Source organism: Condylostylus longicornis, unplaced genomic scaffold, assembly GCF_029603195.1.
Source record: "Condylostylus longicornis isolate FDR11 unplaced genomic scaffold, ASM2960319v2 ptg000038l, whole genome shotgun sequence".
Taxonomy (NCBI): Eukaryota; Metazoa; Arthropoda; class Insecta; order Diptera; family Dolichopodidae; genus Condylostylus; species Condylostylus longicornis.
The window spans coordinates 13,403,871-13,413,074 of record NW_026578007.1 but is presented as its reverse complement, the minus strand read 5'-3'; positions in this window follow the sequence as shown (position 1 = coordinate 13,413,074).

Below are 9,204 nucleotides of genomic sequence, written 5' to 3'. Positions count from 1 at the left end.
TGCATAAATATTCATAAATATTTTTATTTTATAAATATTTTCAAATTTATTATTGAATTTCCTTAAAAAATTGAATAAAAACAAATATACGAATTTGAAATAATATTATATTTTATATTAGAAAATAAATTGGTATTCTGAATATAGTACTGGATCTACCACATATTTGCAATTAGCGCTAAAAAACAGGAGCGTATTATTGTAAACTGCACTCAAAAATCAGAATTGTCATTTTAGAACGATGTATTTTGAAAATATCAGAAAATACATTTCAAAATATGTACATACATATATCGACTGAATTTGTCAACTCTGAGAACAAAGTGACTGGAATTTTGTATGTTTTCCGGAAAAAAATTAGATGAGTGCTACAAAAATAATTTTACTAACAGAAAGCAATTATAAAATCCGACTATCAGCTAAAGTTCACCAGGCGAAAAATAAGGAATTTACTAGCAATATATACATGTACATATATATATATTTAAAATATGGCAACAAACATTCGTTTTAAAGGATGCAAATATAAGTTTTTAGTAAAATAAAATTTTTTCACATTACATTCAATTCAAATTTAACATTTATACCGTAAACAGCAATTATTATAATATGTACACTTTTTAAAAAATCTTGGCAACATTATAAATTTTTTATTTTGGCAATATAGAGAAAAATTTTTGATGTTTTTAGTCTCATTTTCTCAATTATGACAACAATATGACAGCTAACATATTTAAACAAATGTTTACTGTCATAATTTTGATTTGTAAATAATGTAAATAATGTAAATTGTAGAATTGTAAGTTTTTTCCATCTACAAATTAAAACATTAGCATATTAGACATGAAGTATTTTAAAATTTTGTAACAATATTCAAATTGTATACCAAATAAATTAAGATTTTTGTTTTAAGAAATAATTTGTATATTTTGAAATTACATTTAAAGTAAAAATTAAGTTGTAGAACATATTTTATGATATTGTAAAACATTCAGTTCTTCCCGTTGAATAAGTTGTCTTACAGCAAGTGAACTCTTATGCATTTGTTAATAAATAAAATTATATTTGAGGTGAGAAATATGATTTCTTACAGGTTAAAATATGAAGCAGAATTGAAAGAATATGAAGTCAAAATTTCAATTTTTAACAAATAAAGTAGTTTCAAGAAAACTTTCTTTAACTCGTTTTAGAATTTTAATCAAAAAATTATTTTAAATAATAAAGCAAAAAATTCTTAAAATTTAAAAATTTATTATCAATAAATCAATTCACTATACTTAAATATTTGCGATTATAACAGATCGCTATTGGATGTTTAAAATATATCCTTAGTAATAAGGTATAAAAGTTTGAGTATGAAAAATATTTACCCAATTACGAATTAAAGTTGAAAAACCTTTAGTTATCCTTATATACAAATTTTTTTTTATTCTCTTATATCTGTTCGAAATTATTCAGTTTTATAGTTTTTTTTTATTTTTAAAGGCAAAAATAATTAAATTTTTTATTCCTTCTTGTATATTATATGAAAAATATATGCCATACGTTTTCTTATTTAAAATATAAACAGAAATATGAGGTGTCCCGAAGTAATGTGATAGAATTAATTCGGACGAATAAAATATACATCAAATTTTCATTTAATAGTCATGCTATTCCTGAATTTTTCGTCAAATATTTATTACAAAATAAATATTACAACTATAGCTTTCAGTTTTCGTAAAAGAAGCTCAATTTGGTCAGTATAATTATAAATAAATAGCGGTTAAAGTTAGAAAGCCCTTTGAAATCTTTACGTATATTTTTATAAATACGCAACATAAAATAGCACCAAAATAGCTTTACCTTCCTTACTTCTCAAATTCTAAGGAAAGATGTAAAAATATCCGAAAAATTAATTTTAAAGACTCGAAATTAAGTTGAAAAGGATGGCGAAAAGAGGCTAATTTCCATTAAAAATTTTTGAGTGTTCTAATCCATTTCATTTTGGGAACATCAGCAAGAGTTTGGTATACTCTGTACATAAGTGAAAAGGGTTGCAAAAATATTATCGCTTTCCAACATTATATTTGATATATAAAAATATTTTGTTTTTTTTTTTGTTTTTTTGGTTTATACCCATTTAATATTATAAAATATACTGAAAACAATATAAAACTTTAAGAGAATTATATTAAGGATTTGGATATCCAGCATAACGAAATAGAAACAGGAAAAAAAAGAAAAAAATCCCAAAGGATTTTAAATTCAATTAAAGTTTACGTTACGTTTTTCTTGCGTTTTTCTTTAACCTTGCTGTTGTTCTCGTTTTCTAGCTGCAGGTCCTTTTTTTTTTATTTTATTTTATATTCTGATATTTCTCTATTTATTTTTTAAAGACTAAAAATAAGATCGGGTTTATATTTATGTTTGTAATGAATGTGTACCCAATAACAGCAACAACAACAACAACAACAAGATGAATAAGAACTCCTTTTATTCTTATTTTATTTTTTGTTCTTTTAAATGGATTTAATATCGTAAAATAAAAAAAAAAAACGAAATTGGTCCGAAGTTTATTTATAAAAATTAGGAGAAAAAGATAAAGAGATTTTTGTTTTTTATTTCCTTTTTTTTTTTTTTGGAAAAAAAAATTGTTTAAAGGATTTTTAAATTGATTGTGAATTCCATGTAGATTTCAAGTATTTTTCAAGTATTGTTTTTTTTTTTTTTATTTGAAATATGTTATTCTTTATTAAGGTTTTACTGTACATCAATACCGCATCTACATCGTATTAAAACTACATACATACATACACGAAAAATATAAATTTTTTTGTTCCTTTTAAATATCATTAAACAAGAAAAAATTCAAAACAATTTTTAAATTACAGGGTGATTTTGTAAAAAGTACAAATTTTTATATTCAGCAATTTGGATTGATAAAAATCGATTCAACTTTTGTTGAGAAGTGTCAGTGTCAAAGCCGAACTGCTTTTAAGATACAAGGATGATTTACGGAAAATGAAATTTTTCGTAATTCATGGAAATTTCTGTATTTCTTCATAATTTTTGAACTGTAAAACCTAAAGGAAAATATGGCTTTGATAAGAGTTAAGGAGCTTTAATAAGAGCTCTTAAATTTTAAACTAGCTGAAATATATTCCATGAATTTTTATTTAGATTTTGTTTTATAATTATTTTCTTTCTGTACAGTTTTCAAAAAAAATATGTAAAGTTAAACAAAAAATGTTTGACTGAAAGTAATTTCGGTCTTCCCAAATAATACCAGAGAAATTAAAGACTAGCAATATGCTACTAAGACTTAACAAGCGACTTTTGTAGAATATGTTTTATTCTTTTATGGTTTACTTGGCTTTTCTAAAAAAAATTGACTTTTACAAAAAATTGTCCTTCAAAAATAAGGAAAAACTAACAGCTTAAGCAGAAAAACAAGGCAAATTTTTTAAACCAAATAATTTTTGTATTATATTTTAATGTATTCTAAATATTATACATTTATTTCCTCTATTATTTGACTGTTATACAAGCCACTTAAACTTTTTCCTTAAAATTTCTGTTCAAATTAATAAATTGCTTTCAAGTTCATGCAATTACTCTTGGTTTTATTCATTTCAACAAAATTTTTTTGCTTTACAATTCCCGTCCTTAAAAATTGTATTATAACAAGTGCTATTTTGCTATTGACATATGGATGATATGAAATTCTCTTACTATAGAAAACAAAAATTGCAATTTCTTCAAAATATTAATGAAATAGGGTAGCTGTAAATAAGACGAAAAATAAGACTGTAATTCGGAAAATGTAAATTTTTCAAAATCTCGTTTTGAAGCAAACACTTTGTATACATTTCATTCATATTATTTCAAAAAAAATTTTTACATACATACTTATACATATTGATTATCATTATAATATAACAAAATAATGAAGTGAAGGATAATGATTAAATAATAAATTTGAAAAGGAATTTTTTTTTATTGTATTGAAATCCTCTCTATATTTCAGATGATTTAATTTATAATTGCTATAAGCATATTTAATAATTTATAATGGCATATTGAAAAATATTTAATATAAAATTTAAATTTTCAATAAATTATTTTATATTCAAGTATTTAATTTTATGTTTTTTTTTGTTTTTCATTTGTGTATCAAGGGTATTTATAAAAAATTTTTCCTTAATTTTTTTTATTACTTCAATGAGAATTATTTATTAAATGTAATTCTTCTATAATAAAATATATTTGTATGGAAAAAGTATGATTCTGTGAAAAAATATTAATATTATGTTGTAATGGAAAATTAATTTTAATGATATTTTTGGGTTTATTAATAAAAATGAAATTATATATAAATATATTGTAAATAGAAGGTAATGAAATATTTGCTTGAATATGCTGTAGAATATTCGGAAAATTTAAGCTTTGTATATAATTTGCATTTTTAAAAAATATAACCAGAATAATATTACATTTCTTTTCCACTACCTGATTTCCAGAAACTGAATTAAGATGGTTACTTGAAAGCAACTTCTTAATTTCATGAATTCAACTATAATGTCGCATATATTTGCAAAAAATTATGATAATTTTGCGTATAAATAATTTTTTTAAAAAAATTGACGTTGAATTGAAAATTTTGATGATTTCCACGTGAATTTTCTGTGCGTTCCTCAATAAATTAAATATTGGTTTAATAATTCAGTTAATAATATTGTTAAAGATATATTTTATACTATTCTGCCTTAAATTAATATTGTTCTATTAGTATATATTTAAACTATAAAAAATTTAATTTTAACTATAAATTTACTATGCATAATTAAATTGTCTTCTAACAATAAGCAATTGTTTTGAATATTAAAACACATAAGAATATTATTAAGAAAGCTTCTCTGTAAATATTGTAAAACAATATTAGCCATAATTATTTTCAAAAATTTTACAGGATTTTCAAAGACATTAAGTAAAATAATTTTCTAAATTTGCTGTTTTTTTAAATTTTTACTTTAAAATCATTTTTTTTTTTTTAAATTACTAAAATTTCGTAAAATTGCATACTTTTAGGGAGAAAATTTAAATTTTATTCAAAATTTTGAAATTTGTTAATACTCTTTGATTATTTGCATGAAAATTGGAATTCTTAAATCTCGAAATCGAAAATTTTTAAAACCTAAAAAATATTAAGAAGGCTTGATTCCAATAACATACGATATAAGTAGGACAAAATCAAATGTCTTTCATTTTTAAATTACGAAATTCACCATTTTTTTTTTAAATTATTTTCCATTTTTATTTCAATTTTTCTACTTTTTTTCTCTTTCATAGTAATTCATTTATTACTGGGAAATCCATCCAGAAAAAAATTTGAAAAGGTTTAAGGATAAAAGGCTATAATTTTAAAAATTTTATTTTTTTTTTTCGAAAAAATTATTGTATAAAAATAAAACTTCAAAGTGAAAATCAATGAGAAAATAAAAATTTCAGAAATCCACAAATATCATTAAGTAAAATTTCGTAGTAAAAAAATATAATATAAGGTACGTATGTAAAGAACCTTAAAATAACATAGACTTTATAAAATAAATAACAAACAGATTAGTTTGCACCTACATGTATAGGGAAAATTGTAACAACAATATCATAAAATATGGAAATTGTTCTACTTAATTTAAAATTATTCGGAGGCTTTTTAGAATTGTGAATTTTTTTTTACAAAAGATTTTAAAGACCCGAAGAAATTTTTTTGTAAAAGTTTCTACTTTTAAATTGCTGCAGACTTTATTTGTGATTTTTCCAAAATTAATTTTCTGGAATTAAAGTCTTTCGTTAATTGTAAAATAGCTTCAATTCAAAATATTGTACTTTTCTAACATTGTAAAAATATTAACAAAGTTTTTGAACTTCATAATCTCAAAATGGAAATTTTTAATATGTAAGAGTATTTCGCTATTGATCCAATAACACTAGAAATTACAATAGTCCATGAATTAAAATTTGCCAAATAGGTTTATGAATTTTAATTATTAAATATTAATTTTATTAAGAAATTAATTATAAAAAATATCGTTAAAATTCTTAAAAATAAATTTATTATTTAATGTAAATTATCTTAGATTAAATGCAAATTTAAATTATACTCATAAAAAATTGTAATTAATGTAGATATGTGGCCATTATACTGCGTATTAGCAAATGATGTTACAGATTTTAATTAGTTAAAAGTTGATTAAATCAAAATTTTGCATACATTTTCATTTTAATCTTCTTAAAGAGCCTGTTCTCTTAAAAATAAAATTGTGTCCTTTTTTGATTTTTTGTTTTTAAAGCCCACTTATTTGTACCCTCATGATGTAATTTTTCTTTTAATGTTAAATTGATAATTTCCGTTCTATTTTTTTCTTTGTTATTTTCGCTTTTACTTTAATTAAATTATGTGTATTCTCGGGTTTTTTTTTTTTCGTTGGGAGATTTTTTTGTTAAATCACTGTCTTTAGAAGGCAAGACATAAGGAAATTTTTTTAATAGAGGAAGCCTAATTAGATTTCAAACATTAAAGAATTAAAAGGATAATAAAATTGTCCAGGTTTTTGGGGTTTGCATTTATTTATAATATGGACACAAATTAAGATATTTTAAGTGAGAATTATATTTAAATTCAAATACAAATTTTAGCATATAAAGTAAATTTCAATTAGTTTCGTTGAGTTTCGTTGAATCCCATTAGTAAACTTTTGGATTAAAAGTGAAAAATTTTATAATTTGATTTTCTTTATTTTAATATTATTGTTAAAAAATTATAGCAAATAATAGTTGGAACAACATAAAGAATAAATTAATTTGGCATGGAATAGAAAATAATCGTCTATATCCAATAAATTTTTATTTTAATTATATTACTATACGATAGGGCGAGGGGGCGGGAGAGTAGGGTTAGAATTTAACTTACATCATTAACATTGTTTTTAGGAGACGAAGGAGATGCCTGTAAATATTAAATTAAAAATAAATTTTTAAATTTTTATTTTTTAAGTAATTAACAATATTTTGAAATCATATTTTGGTTATAAAATTATAAAATAAGAATTTATAAAGAAATTATTTATAATATTAGTCGATAAATATATAAAAAAATATTTTTAAAATTAAAAATTTTATTTCCAATTTCTTATGAACTCTTAATTCCCATGCTTTCAATTTCAATATATTTTAATTCTGATGAAAATTTATATTCTGCGACTTTGAATTGAAATATTAGGCACCAAAATAAAATTTAACTCATAATTTGTTTCATAAATTTATTCAATAAATTCATAGAGTCCAATGGAAATTTATAGTATAGTATATTGTTTGTAGTATAACACAATTCAGTAATTATAATTCATAACTATTAGTGCAACTCTAAAAATCAGGGAATATTGTAAATGTATACGTTATTTTATGAATCATATAAATAGTATGTTCTTTCGAAACGTGTAATTATAATTTATTGATTATGCATGCCCCGTAAGGTATGCAATATGTAATTAATACGCAAAACCATTTGAAATATTATAAATATGCATAAATTTAAAATTTCATTCAAACATTAATTTCTTATTAATACTTTTTTTTGAAAAAAATTTCATTCTATATTATGGCACTTGTTATAGCATATAATCAGTTTTTGGAAAGCGATTTAGCATACACATGAATTGTTGAATTCAAGTTGAAGATGAATCTTTTTCAAAATATCGAACAAGTGTAATGAAAATCTTATTAAAATCCGAATATAAAAATGTGTTTTTCTCGAGAAATGAAAATGTTTTCTATATAATTACTCCGCAGGTATAATTTTTTTCAATGCAATTTTTGTTATACTACCGCTTATTTTTTGTACGCGATTTTTTGAATAAAATATTTTTTGAAAAGGAGTCTATGATTTCTAGACTAACATTTATTAAAATGTTATTGGAAGTATAAAATTCTGAAAATTTAATAACTGTTATATATACTTATTTTTAAACAATAGATTTAAAAAAAAAATGGAAATTTTATTTAAAATGCAACAATGAATCCTTTTCAAAATTTAATTAATTAATTAATTTTTCATATATGCATATATCATATTACATATTTCATTTTTTTTTTTTTACCATAATTATATCTCAAAATTGACAGCAAACACAATTTAATCTATAATGAATCTATAATTAAATTTTATATACTTATGCACTAGTTTTTCATTAATTTTTTGGTTTTTTTTTTCCGGTTCAATTCCATATAAAAACCATAAATGATTTTATTAGCATAAAATTTCAATTTCTAATTAATTTTTCAACTTAATTAGCCAAAATCCATTAAAAATTATAATGTTATATAATTATAGTTAATTTTTTGGGTATATAATAACCTACATATATAGATTTTAATAATTAAAACAAATAAAAAAAATAATAAAAAAAAATTACTGTACACCTTTATCTAAATTTTATTTTTGAAATTGAATATTTTTCCGATTATTTGAATTTAAATGAAAAATAAGGGATTGACACAAAAAAAAATTCTATTAATATGTTTTGGAATATATTCCATCTCCAATTGCATGCATCTATATTTACATATACATATTGTATATAGAAAATTCTAGTAAAATTGTTTAAATAAATAAAATAGGCCTATAATAGCTTTTTAATCGTAAATTTTATTATTCGAAAAAAGAGTATGTTAATATGGGATGATTTGTAGCAGAGTTGCAATTATTGTACAGCAAAGTGTTATAATTTTTATACAGTTTATATATGGACTTATATGAAAAAATTGAAATCTATATGCGGAACTACTAAAATTAGTGTAAAACTGGCGGAAATCGCGGGTTTGAATAACAAACTGCAAGATCTTTTATTGAATCTGTATAAAAATTGGGCCAACTATTTAAAGTTAACCATATTTATAAATTATTGGAACCACAACTTTGCATTAATATTAATTTGAATGAGACTTTTCCTGAATATTTACATTTTCTGAATGAGACTTTTGGGATTTATCAAAAGGCTCTTGTACGTTTGATTAAAATTTTATGCATCAAATATGATGCTTGGTCGCGTGGAAAAAAAATGGTTCTATTAAACGGTCATAAAAAAATTTATTTTCAATAATATTAATATTATTACCGATCGGGTTGTATACAATAAGGCAGCTTATATGATTGTACAAAATCTT